We start from the raw sequence: 14,542 nt of genomic DNA on the forward strand, positions 1-14,542 counted from the left end.
GGGGAACTGCTGTCAGGTCTTCATTCTTCATGTTTGTCCTTTTCAGAAGTTCTTCCGATGAGTATTCAATCAACTGTTTATATTCTAAAAAAGGGGTTCACATCCAGGATCTGTTATTATACGATACCACATGTTCGTATATATTTTGTTGTATGCAATTATGTGCGTGTGTGTGTATTGATTGACCCACACACTACACAGGAACTAGTAGGAAGGAACATGTATCAATAGTTTTTATTGAACACAGGTATTTTAGAAGGTATGGTTTTAACATACAGTATATGTAATTCAAAGCCTACAAGAAAAGTTATTTAAATATTTATATATATATCTATACAAATGTTTATGAAGGGTCAAAGAGCTTGTATCATAATTGTAGTTCTGGGGAGTGTACAAAGATAGACATGCACAACAAAATGTTTCCATGGTAACTGAATAGTCACCTTTACAAAATGGCAGAGTCTCAGAAATCTGGACTCACACACACGCACACACACACAGGCACACACACACAAGCACAGGCACATGAACACACACACACACACACACACACACTCTCACCAACATAGTGAACCCAGTCTCACACTCTCACCAACATAGTAAACCCAGTCTCACACTCTCACCAACATAGTAAACCCAGTCTCACACTCTCACCAACATAGTGAACCCAGTCTCACAGTCTCACCAACATAGTGAACCCAGTCTCACCAACATAGTGAACCCAGTCTCACACTCTCACCAACATAGTGAACCCAGACCCCAGTCTCTTGGTTCTAAAACGTTAAACAACATAATGGCATTAATTGCACTGTTCAGGTGGAGACTGAAGGGAGAACGTTCTGTGTGTATGTGTTTGTGTGTGTACATGTGTACCCCGCTCCTCTCCCTTTGACTCCCAGATGGCGCTGACCAGAAGTCCCTATCTCTACTTCCTGTTGTTCAGAATGAATAAATGTCTCTGTCAGTCTCCACAGAGATGAGCTCCTCCTCCCAGGGATCCAACCATGACAAACACAGGCACATACACTGCACAGCACAGGAAAAGGGCTACTCTGTCTTTTCAGCTTTGCCGTCTTTATTGAGCAGCTCGCTGGTTTTCCGGACAGTTCCGGTCTTTTCAGTCTCCTGACCAGAGGTTTTCCCAGGGTTCCCGGCTGCAGAATGTTTATCCAGGAAGTTGAGCATCTCACTAAGAACGGTCTGGAAGGTGCTGAGAGCCGCGCACACTGCCGGAGTCCCGAATCCATGGGTGATCAGACTGGAGAACACAAACACATGAAGACATAAATATACACTACATATATAGATAGACATTATATACATTATATATACACTATACATTGCATTCTGAAAGTATTCAGACCACTTCTCATTTTCCACATTTTGTTACGTTACAACCTTATTCTGAAATGGATTAAATCATTTTTTATCCTCAATCTACACACAATAGCCCACAATGACAGAGCAGTTTTGCAAATGTATTAAAAATCTAAAGTATCCAGACCCTTTGCTATGAGACTCAAAATTGAGCTCAGGTGCATCCTGTTTCCATTTATCATCCTTGAGATGTTTCTACAATTTGATTGGAGTCCACCTGTGGTAAATTCAATTGATTGGATATGAGTTGGAAATGCACACAACTGTCTATTTAAGGTCCCACAGTTGACAGTGCATGTCAGAACAAAAACCAAGCCATGTGGTCGAAGGAATTGTCTGTAGAGCCCCGAGACAGGATTGTGTCGAGGCACAGATCTGGGGAAGGGTACTTAAAAAAAATCTGCAGCATTGACCGTCCCCAAGAACACAGTGGCTTCCATTATTTTTAAATGTAAAAAGTTTGGAACCGCTAACACTGTTCTTAGAGCTGGCCACCCAGCCTAACTGATCAATCGGGGGAGAAGGGCCTTGGTCAGGTAGGTGACCCAATTGTCACTCTGATAGAGCTCCAGAGTTCCTCTGTGGAGATGGGAGAACCTTCCAGAAGGACAAACATTTCTTCAGCACTCCACCAATCAGGACCTTATGGTAGAGGGGTCAGACAGAAGCCACTCCTCGGTAAAAGGCACATGATAGCAAGCTTGGAGTTTGCCAAAAGGCTCCTAAAGGACTCAGACCATTTGAAACGAGTTTCTCTGTCAGAGTGACCATCGGGTTATTGGTCACCTTCCTGACCAAGGCCTTTTACTCCTCTAGAAAGAGTCTTGGTGGTTCCAAACTTCTTCCATTTAAGAATGATGGAGGCTACTGTGTTCTTGGGGACCTTCAACGCTGAATAAATGTTTTGGTACCCATCCCCAGATGATTGCCTCGACACAATCCTGTCTCGGAGCCCTACGGACAATTCTTTCCACCTCATGGCTTGGCTCTGGCTTGCTCTCATATGCGCTGTCAACTGTGGTACCTTATATAGACAGTTGTGTGCCTTTCCAGATCATGTCTAATCAATTGAATTTTCCACACGTGGACTCCAATCAAGTTGTAGAAACATCTCAAGGTTGATCAATGGAAACAGGATGCACCTGAGCTCAATTTCGAGTCTCATAGCAAAGGATCTGAATACTGATGTAATAAAGGTAATTGTGTTTTTTACTTTCAATACATTTGCAAACATTTATTCTATCCTGTTTTCACTTTGCCATTATGGGGTACTGTGTGTAGATTGATGAGGATGTTTTTTTAATTTAATCTATTTTAGAATAAGGCCTGAATCATTTCCGAATGCACTGTACACTATATAGACACAATATACACAATATACACTATATATACATTATAAATACACTATAGACACTATGCAGACACGACACACACTATACAAACACTATAGATATACAGTATCTATACAGTTTGGACACACCTACTGATTCAAGGGTTTTTCTTTATTTTTTACTATTTTCTACATTTCAGAATAATAGTGAAGACAAACTATGAAATGACACATGTATTAACCGAAAAAGTGTTGATGAAATCAAAATATATTTTACATTATTCAATGTAGCCACCGTTTGCTATGATGACAGCTTTGCACACTCTTGCCATTCTCTAAACCAGCTTCACCTAGAATGCTTTTCCACCAGTCTTGAAGGAGTTCCCACATATGCTGAGCACTTGTTGACTACTTTTCCTCCCTGCGGTCCAACTCATCCCAAACCATCTCAATTGGGTTGAGGTTGGGTCATGGAGGCCAGGTCATCTGATGCAGCACTCAATCAATCTCCTTCTTGGTCAAATATCCCTTTCCCAGCCTGGAGGTGTGTTGGGTCATTGTCCTGTTGAAAAACAAATGATAGTCCCACTAAGAGCAAACCAGATGAGATGGTGTATCACGGCAGAATGCTATGTTAGCCATGCTGGCCAAGTGTGCCTTGAATTCTAAATACATCACAGACAGAGTCATCATTAAAGCACCACCACACCTCCTCCTCCGTGCTTCACGGTGGGAACCAAACATGTGGAGATCATCCGTTCACCTACTCTGCATCTCACAAAGACACAGTGGTTGGAACCAGAAATCTTAAACTTGGACTCATCAGACCAAAGGACAGATTTCCACAGGTCTACTGTCCATTGCTCATGTTTCTTGTCCCAACCAAGTCTCTTCTTCTTATTGGTGTCTTTTAGAAGTGGTTTCTTTGCAGAAATTCGGCCATGAAGGCCTGATTCACACATTCTCCTCTGAACAGTTGATGTTGAGATGTGTCTTTTACTTGAATTATGCGAAGTATTTATTTGGACTGGATTCTTAATGCGTTTGAGACAATCTGTTGTGTTGTGACAAGGTAGGGGTGATATACAGAAGATAGCTCTATTTGGCAAAAGACCAAGTCCATATTACGGCAAGAACAGCTCAAATAAGCAAAGAGCAATGACAGTCCATCATTATTTTAACCTTTTATAACTAGGGGGCGCTATTTTAATTTTGAGATGAAAAACAAGATATTTTGTCACGAAAAGATGCTCGACTATGCATATAATTGACAGCTTTGGAAAGAAAACACTCTGACGTTTCCAAAACTGCAAAGATATGTGCCACAGAACTGATCTTACAGAAAAAACCCAGATAAAAATCCAATCAGGAAGTGCCGCATTTTTTAAAACCGCCTCATGGCAATGACTCCTTATGTGGCTGTGGAGGAGCTAGGAGTTAGCTTACGTTTTCCATGTTTTCCCCAAGGTGTCTGCAGCATTGTGACATATTTGTAGGCATATCATTTGGAAGATTGACCATAAGAGACTACATCTACCAGGTGGTCGCTTGGTGTCCTCCGTCGCAATTATTGCGTAATCTCCAGCTGCAGTATTTTTCCGTTTGCCTCTGATGACAAACCGACTGCCAGGAATGATTTTTCATCGAATAGAATTGTGAAAAACACCTTGAGGATTGATTCTAAACAACGTTTGCCATGTTTCTGTCGATATTATGGAGCTAATTTGGAAAAAAGTTTGGCGTTGTAAGTGACTGCATTTTCGTTTTTTTTTTCTTAGCCAAACGTGATGAACAAAACGGAGCTATTTCTCTTACACAAATAATCTTTTTGGAAAAAATGAACATTTGCTATCTAACTGAGATTCTCGTCATTGAAAACATTTGAAGTTCTTCAAAGGTAAATTATTTTATTTGAATGCTTTTCTTGTTTTTGTGAAAATGTTGCCTGCTGAATGCTAGGCTTAATGCTATGCTAGGCTATCAATACTCTTACACAAATGCTTGTGTAGCTTTGGTTGAAAGCATACTTTGAAAATCTGAGATGACAGTGTTGTTAACAAAAGGCTAAGCTTGTGTTTCAATATATTTATTTCATTTCATTTGCGATTTTCATGAATAGGAAACGTTATGGTTGCTTTATGATAATGAGCTTGAGGCTATGATTACGCTCCCGGATACGGGTTTGGAGTCGCAAGAAGTTTAAAGACAAGAAGGCCAGTCCATGTGGAAAATGTCAAGAACATTGAACGTTTCTTCAAGTGCAGTAGCAAAAAACATCAAGCGCAATGATGAAACTGGCTCTAATGATGACCGCCACAGGAAAGGAAGACCCAGAGTTACCCCTGCTGTTGAGGATAAGTTCATTAGAGTTACCCCTGCTGTTGAGGATAAGTTCATTAGAGTTACCCCTGCTGTTGAGGATAAGTTCATTAGAGTTACCTCTGCTGTTGAGGATAAGTTCATTAGAGTTATCAGCCTCAGAAATTGCAGCGCAAATAAAAGTAACGGACACATCTCAACATCACCTATTCAGAGGAGACTGTGTGAATCAGGCCTTCATGGCCGAATTGCTGCAAAGAAACCACTGCTAAAGGACACCAATAAGAAGAAGATACTTGCTTGGGCCAAGAAACACGAGCAATGGACATTAGACAGGTGGAAATCTGTCCTTTGGTCTGATGAGTCCAAGTTTGAGATTTCTGGTTCCAACTGCCGTGTCTTTATGAGACGCAGCGTAGGTGAACGGATCATCTATGGTTCCCACCGTGAAGCATGGAGGAGGAGGTGTGATGGTGCTTTAATGATGTCTGTGTCTTTATGAGATGCAGAGTAGGTGAACGGATCATCTATGCATGTGTGGTTCCCACCATGATGCATGGAGGAGGAGGTGTGTGGTTCCCACCGTGAAGCATGGAGGAGAAGGTGTGATGGTGTGGGGATGCTTTGATGGTGACACTGTCTGTGATTTATTTTGAATTCAAGGCACAATTAACATGCATGGCAACCACAGCATACTGCAGCAATACACCATCCCATCCAGTTTGCTCTTAGTGTGACGATCATTTGGTTTTTAACAGGACAATGACCCAACACACCTCCAGACTGTGTAAGGGCTATTTGACCAAGAAGGATAGTGATGAGTGCTGCATCAGATGACCTGGCCTCTACAATCACCCGTTCTCAACCCAATTGAGATGGTTTGGAATGAGTTGGACCACAGAGTTTATTTATGTTTATTTCACCTTTATTTTACCAGGTAGGCTAGTTGAGAACAAGTTCTCATTTACAACTTGGACCTGGCCAAGATAAAGCAAAGCAGTTCGACACATACAACAACACAGAGTTACACATGGAATAAACAAAACATACAGTCAATAATACAGTAGAAAAAGTATATATACAGTGTGTGCAAAAGAGGTAAGATAATAAATAGGCCATGGTGGCGAAGTAATTACAATATACCTTTTAAACACTGGAGTGATAGATGAGCAGATGATGATGTGCAAGTAGAAATACTGGAGTGCAAATGAGCAAGATAAATAAATACAGTATCTGGATGAGGTAGTTGGATGGGCTATTTACAGATGGACTATATACAGGTGCAGTGATCTATGAGCTGCTCTGACAGCTGGTGCTTAAAGCTAGTGAGGGAGATATGAGTCTCCAGCTTCAGTGATTTTTGCAGTTCGTTCCAGTCATTGGCAGCAGAGAACTGGAAGGAAAGGTGACCAAAGGGGGAATTGGCTTTGGGGGAGACAAGTGAGATGTACCTACTGGAGCGCGTGCTATGATTGGGTGCAGATATGGTGACCAGTGAGCTGAGATAAGGCGGGGATATACCTAGCAAACACTTGTAGATGACCTGGAGCCAGTGGGTTTGGCGACGAGTTTGAAGCGAGGGCCAGTCAAAGAGAGTGTACAGGACGCAGTGGTGGGTAGTTTATGCGGCTTTGGTGACAAAACGGATGGCACTGTGATAGACTGCATCCAATTGGTTGAGTAGAGTGTTGGAGGCTATTTTGTAAATTACATTGCCAAAGTCGAGGATCAGTAGGATGGTCAGTTTTACGAGGGTATGTTTGGCAGCATGAGTGAAGGATGCTTCGTTACGAAATAAGAAGCCGATTCTAGATTTAATTTTGGATTGGAGATAATAATGTGAGCCTGGAAGGAGAGTTGACAGTCTAGCCAGACACCTAGGTATTTGCAGTCCACATATTCTAAGTCAGAACTGTCCAGAGTAGTGATGCTGGACAGGCGGGCAGGTGTGGGCAGCGATCGGTTGCATGCATTTAGTTTTACTTGCATTTAAGAGCAGTTGGAGGCCCCAGAAGGAGAGCTGTATGGCATTGAAGCTCGTCTGCAGGTTAGTTAACACAGTATCCAAAAAAGGGCCAGAAGTATACAGAATAGTTTCGTCTGCGTAGAGGTGGATCAGAGAATCACCAGCAGCAAGAGCGACATCATTGATGTAAACAGAGAAAAGAGTCGGCACGAGAATTGAACCGTGTGGCACCCCCATAGAGACTGCCAGAGGTCCGGACAACAGGCCCTCCAATTTGACACACTGTAATCTATCAGAGAAGTAGTTGGTGAACCAGGCGAGTCAGTCATTTGAGAAACCAATGCTGTTGAGTCTGCCGATAAGAATGTGGTGATTGACAGAGTCGAAAGCCTTGGCCAGGTCGATGATTACAGCTGCACAGTAATGTCTTATCGATGGCGGTTATGATATCGTTTAGGACATTGAGCGTGGCTGAGGTGCACACATGACCAGCACTGAAACCAGATTGCATAGCGGAGTACGGTGGGATTCAAAATGGTCGTTAACTTGGCTTTCGAAGACCTTGGAACGGAAGAGTAGGATAGATATAGGTATGTAGCAGTTTGGGTCAAGAGTGTCCCCCCCTTTGAAGAGGGGGATGATCGCGTCAGCTTTCAAATCTTTTGGAATCTTAGACGATACGAAAAAGAGGTTGAACAGGCTAGTAATATGGTTTGCAACCATTTCTGCAGATAATTTTAGAAAGAGAGGGTCCATATTGTCTAGCCAGGCTAATTTGTAGGGGTCCAGATTTTGCAGCTCTTTCAGAACATCAGCTATCTGGATTTGGGTGAAGAAGAAATGGGGAGGCTTGGGCGAGTTGCTGTGGGGGCTGCAGGGCAGTTGACCGGGGTAGGGGTAGCCAGGTGGAAAGCATGGCCAGCTGTAGAAAAATGCTTCTTGAAATTCTCAATTATTGTGGATTTATCAATGGTGACAGTGTTTCCTAGCCTCAGTGCAGTGTGCAGCTGGGAGGACGTGCTCTTATTCTCCATGGACTTTACAGTGTCCCATAACTTTCTTGAGTTTGTGCTACAGGATGCAAGAGTGAAGGAAAAGCAGCCAACAAGTGTTCAGCATATGTAGGAACTCCTTCAAGAGTGTTGGAAAAGTATTCCACGTAAGGGTGGTTGAGAGAATGCCAAGAGTGTGCAAAGCTGTCATCAAGGCAAAGGGTGATTTGTTTAACACTTTTTGGGTTACTACATGGTTCCATATGTGTTATTTAATAGTTTTGATGTCTTCACTATTATTCTACAATGTAGAAAAAAGTACAAATAAAGAAAAACCTTTGTGTCCAAACGTTTGATGGTAGTGTATATACAGATATACAGTATGTCGACACTACATACACAATATAGACATTATATATATACTAAATAGACACCATATACAATATATATATATACTCTATATAGATATTATCTACAGTATATAGACACTATATGTACAAAATACACTATGTTTACACTAAATATAGATTATTTAGCTACTATATAAAGACTATATGTACATTATATAGACACCATGTAGACACTATATAAATACTATATGTACATTATATAGCCACGATATAGACACTATATAAATACTAACTAAGCACCCTGTGGTTTTTGGGTTGTCTCGTTGTATGTCCCGCGCCCTGTATTTGTTGGGCTTATTATTTTGTTGTGCCTGAATAAAGCACTTAACCTCAGAACTCTCTCTGCGTCTGATTCCTGCCCCCACCTAGTCCCTTTCCTGCACCCACCTGACAATATTCACTATATGCACAATATGTAGACACTATTCATACCATATATACACACTATATAGACATTATATAGACGTTATATAGACACTATATAGACACAATATTATATATATGTATTGTATATATATATATTGTATATGTATATATATGTATATATATTATTTAGACACAATATTGGCACTGTTCAAAAGTTTTGGGTCACTTAGAAATTGAAATAATAATTCTGTACTTTAAACTTTGCTTTCTTCAAAGAATCCTCCATTTTTAGCAATTATAGCCTTGCAGACCTTTGGCATTCTAGTTGTCAATTTGTTGAGGTAATCTGACCCCATGTAATCTCACCCCATGCTTCCTGAAACACCTCCCACAAGTTGGATTGGCTTGATGGGCACTTCTCACATACCATACGGTCAAGCTGCTCCCACAACAGCTCAATAGGGATGAGATCCGGTGATTGTTTATTGACTCCATTATAGACAGAATACCAGCTGACTGCTTCTTCACTAAATAGTTATTGCATAGTTTGGAGCTGTGCTTTGGGTCATGTCCTATTGTAGGAGGAAATTGGCTCCAACTAAGTGCCATCCACAGGGTATGGCATGGTGTTGCAAAATGGAGTGATAGCCTTCCTTCTTCAAGATCCCTTTTATCCTGTACAAATCTTCCACTTTACCAGCACCAAAGCACCCTCAGACCATCACATTGCCTCCACCATGATTGACAGATGGCGTCAAGCACTCCTCCAGCATCTATTCATTTTTTTGCATCTCATGAATGTTCTTCTTTGTGATCTGAACACCGCAAACTTTGTCTCTCCATAATACTTTTTCCCACTCTTTCTCTGTCCAGTACCTGTGTTCTTTTGCCCATCTTAATCTTTTCTTTTTATTGGCCAGTCTAAGCTATGGCTTTTTTTCTACAACTCTGCCTAGAAGGCCAGCATTCTGGAGTCGCATATTCACTGTTGACGTTGAGACTGGTGTTTTGTGGGTACTATTTAATGAAGCTGCCAGTTGAGAACTTGTGAGGCTTTCAAACTAGACACTCTAATGTACTTGTCCTTTTGCTCAGATTTGCATCGTGGCCTCCCATTCCTCTTTCTATTCTGGTTAGAGACTGTTTGCGCTGTTCTGTGAAGGGAGTAGTATATGGCGTTGTACAAGATCTTCAGTTTCTTGGCAATTTCTTGCATGGAATAGCTTTAATTTCTCAGAGCAAGAATAGACTGATGAGTTTCAGAAGAAAGTATTTTGTTTCTGGCCATTTTGTGCCTGTAATCGAACCCACAAATGCTGATGCTCCCTCCAGATACCCAACTAGTCTAAAGAAGGCCAGTTTTATTGCTTCTTTATTCAGGACAACAGTTTTCAGCTGTGCTAACATAATTGTAAAAAGGTTTTCTAATGATCAATTAGCCTTTTAAAATGATAAACTTGGATTAGCTAACACAATATGCCATTGGAACACAGGAGTGATGGTTGCTGATAATGGGTCTCTGTTCCCCTATGTAGATATTCCATTAAAAATCAGCCATTTCCAGCTACAATAGTCATTTACAACATTAACAATGTCAACACTGTATTTCTGATGAATTTTATGTTATTTTAATGGACAAAAAAAAGTGCTTTTCTTTCAAAAACAAGGACATTTCTAAGTGACGCCAAACTTTTGAAGAGTAGTGTGTATATATATATACTCTGTCTCTATAGTATATAGTATATAGCGTGTGTATATATATATATGTATATGTATATATGTATATGTGTATATGTATATGTGTATATACACACTACACACTATATGCTATATACTATAGAGACACAATATAGACATTTTAAAGACACCATAAATAAACTACATAGACACTATATACACTCTATACACACTATATACTCTATATACACTATATACTCTATATATACACTATATATTCTATATATACACTATATTAACACTATATACACTCTATACACACTATATACTCTATATATACAATATATTACCAACTATATACACTCTATACACACTATATACTCTATATACACTATATACTCTATATATACACTATATATTCTATATATACACTATATTAACACTATATACACTCTATACACACTATATACTCTATATATACAATATATTACCAACTATATACACTCTATACACACTATATATTCTATATATACAATATATTAACACTATATACACTCTATACACACTATATACTCTATATATACAATATATTACCACTATATACACTCTATACACACTATATACTCTATATATACAATATATTACCAACTATATACACTCTATACACACTATTAACACTATGTACATGATATGGACACAATATAGATGCTATAAATGAACTATATAGACACCATATGCACACTATATAGACATTATAAATATATTATATAGACACTATATATACACTATGTTTACGCTATATACAGTTGAAGTTGGAAGTTTACATACACCTTAGCCAAATACATTTAAACTCAGTTTAATCCTATTAAAAATCCCCTGTTTTAGGTCAGTTAGGATTACCAGTTTACTTCACATATCAGAAAAATAGTAGAGAGAATTATTTCTTTCAGCTTTTATTTCTTTCATCGCATTCCCAGTGGGTCAGACGTTTACATACACTGAATTAGTTTTTGGTAGCATTGCCTTTAAATCGTTTAAGTTGGGTCAAATGTTTTGGGTAGCCTTCCACAAGCTTCCCACAATAAGTTGGGTCAATTTTGTAACTGAGTCAGGTTTGTAGGCCTCCTTGCTTGCACACGCTTTTTCAGTTCTGCCCACAAATGTTCTATTGGATTGAGGTCAAGGTTGTGGCCACTCCAATACCTTGACTTTGTTGTCCTTAAGCCATTTTGCACAACTTTGGAAGTATGCTTGGGGTCATTGTCCATTTGGAAGAAACATTTGCGACCAAGATTTAACTTCCTGACTGATGTCTTGAGATGTTACTTCAGTATATACACATAATTTTCCTTCCTCATGACACCATCTATTTTGTGAAGTGCACCACTCCCTCCTGCAGCAAAGCACCCCCACGACGACAGACACTGGGGACACCCCAAATCAGCTCTGAGAGGCTACACCGAACATTAACACACAGCCGGGCCGGTGCATAGCAAGGAACAGCCGGCCACCTGCCACTGACAGCTGACCCAGACATCACCTGCCCCCCCTGCACTTCTCTCTCACTCTTCACATTCAACGCTCTTCACATTCAACCAAAGACAAACAACACTGTTGTGCAGGTGTCCGCGGTGGAGCCGGAAAATGTTTGTTCCCTTGGACTGTTGGCCTGCAGATGTTAAAACTCATATTCAATCTGCTGGGGTGTCGCATGCTATTAACTGTATAATCTGCCACATATTCGTTGTTGTCACGATCCGATGGAACTTGATGCAGGTAAAGAAAGGATTATTATGACCTGAATAAGGATTCTATGAGACTATCAAATCATCCAAGAGGATCCTAATAGGACTATGATCAGTTTCCCCACTGCACCTCTCTACTAGCTAGAACCAGGAAATGGATGCTCCTTGTTGGACTCCAGGTGAGTGTAAATAGCTGCTCATTGTTGGACTCCAGGTGAGTGTAAATAGCTGCTCCTTGTTGGACTCCAGGTGAGTGTAAATGGATGCTCCTTGTTGGACTCCAGGTGAGGGTAATTTTTTACAATTTAAAATGTATTTTACCAGGCAAGTCAGTTAAGAACAAATTCTTATTTTCAATGATGGCGTAGGAACAGTGGGTTAACTACCTGTTCAAGGGCAGAACGACAAATTTGTACCTTGTCAGCTCGGGGATTTGAACTTGCAACCTTCCGATTACTAGTCCAATGCTCTAATCACTAGACCACCCTGCCGCCCCGCAGCCTGAACCTGCACACAGCCTGAACCACCACTCTCTGGACCAGAGCTCTGTCCTTCTGGCTGTTGTGTCCTGCACACAGCCTGACCCACCACTCTCTGGATCAGAACTCTGTCCTTTTGGTTGTTGTGTCCTGCACACAGCCTGAACCACCACTCTCTGGATCAGAACTCTGTCCTTTTGCAGCCCTCTTCTCAGGTGAGTTCTGGCTCTGGCCTCACAATCTGCTTCAAGACACGACAGATCATTCTGGCTATTGTGATAGGGAGTTCAATGGTGAGGCATATATCTGTACCTGGGGCAAAGACTTTGTGTTTTCTTCAGGCAAAAGTCCCCAGGTTTCTTCACGAGGCTGTGAGTCAGTCACCGGGGCTGATACTGTCATGGTTCACGTGGGGTCAAAGTTCAGGATATCACCAGGTTGCTTCCCGAGGCTGTGAGTCAGTCACTGGGGGCTGATACTGTCATGGTTCATGTGGGGTCAAATTACATTGTGAAGGGCAGCTCAGAACAGCTGAAGATTGTGTGTGTGTGTGTGTGTGTGTGTGTGTGTGTGTGTGTGTGTGTGTGTGTGTGTGTGTGTGTGTGTGTGTGTGTGTGTGTGTGTGTGTGTGTGTGTGTGTGTGTGTGTGTGTGTGTGTGTGTGTGTGTGTGTGTGTGTGTGTGTGTGTGTGTGCGCGTGTGTGTGTGTGTGCATGTACCTGAAGTGTGTGAGGTGTCTCTGTATATCCAGGTCCAGTATAGGTGTGGGTCTGGAGGAGCCAAGAGGAGAACGGTCCTGACTCAACAGGTCCTGGAACTCTTTACAGATCTGCCTAAATGTCACAGGGAAAAGGTAAGAGGTTAGTGGTTAAGAGTTCAATATATATATATATGTGTGTGTGTGTGTGTCTTACTTGGTGGCCAGTACCATCTTCTTGCGCCCACTGGTCTCCTTGGGTTCATTGTGTTGTCTGGCTAGGTGTTCTCCTGCTGCCTTGGTAGGAAACTCTGTCTCACACGTATAACCAAAGTCTCTAGCCAGGTGGAGCGCCTCACCTACACAAACACACACGTACACGTACACACACAAACATATTTTATTAGGAGGAGAATATTGATATAGGGATGAGTAAAATATGAAGGTGTAGGTTGATAGAGGGGTGAGTATAATTAGAAGGTGTAGATTGATATAGGGATGAATATAATTAGAAGGTGTAGATTGATAGAGGGATGAGTTTTATGAGAAGGTTGAGATTGATAGAGGGATGAGTTTTATTAGGAGGTGTAGATTGGTAGAGGGATGTGTTTTATTAGAAGGTGTAGATTGATTGAGGGATGAGTTGTATTAGGTGCAGATTGATAGAGGGATGATATATATCAGAATGAGTAGATTGATAGTCATGGGCTTTAAAGGTGCAGATTGACAGAGATTATTTTTATTCAGAGGTTTAGATACAATAGAGGGATGAGTTTTAATAGAAGGTGTAAATTGATTTAAGGATGAGATTTATTAGGAGGTCCAGACTGATTTAGTTGTATTAGATGTATATTGATATAGGGATGAGTTGTATTAGGTGTAGATAATAAGGAAATGAGTTTTATTAGGAGGTGTAGAAAGATATTTAAGAGGTCTAGATTGATAGAGGGATGAGTTGTATAAAACGATGTAGATTGATGGAGGGATGACATTTATTAGGAGGTGTAAATTGATAGAGGGGTGAGTTGTATTTGGAGGTGTAGATTGATATAGGAATGAGTTTCATAAGAAGGTGTAGATTGATGGAGGGATGAGTTTGGTTTGAAGGTGTAGATTGGTGGATGGATGGGTTTTATTAGGATGTCCAGATTGATAGAGGGAAGAATTTTACATGGAGGTCCAGAT

At 40.7% G+C, this 14,542-nt stretch overlaps 1 pseudogene; it reads right to left on the reverse strand.

Moving 5' to 3' along the window:
• Positions 1-249: 249 nt before the first annotated feature.
• The window catches only part of LOC123995918, a 41,298-nt pseudogene continuing 27,005 nt past the window's right edge, over positions 250-14,542 (reverse strand).

This window comes from Oncorhynchus gorbuscha, linkage group LG14, assembly GCF_021184085.1.
Source record: "Oncorhynchus gorbuscha isolate QuinsamMale2020 ecotype Even-year linkage group LG14, OgorEven_v1.0, whole genome shotgun sequence".
NCBI lineage: Eukaryota > Metazoa > Chordata > Actinopteri > Salmoniformes > Salmonidae > Oncorhynchus > Oncorhynchus gorbuscha.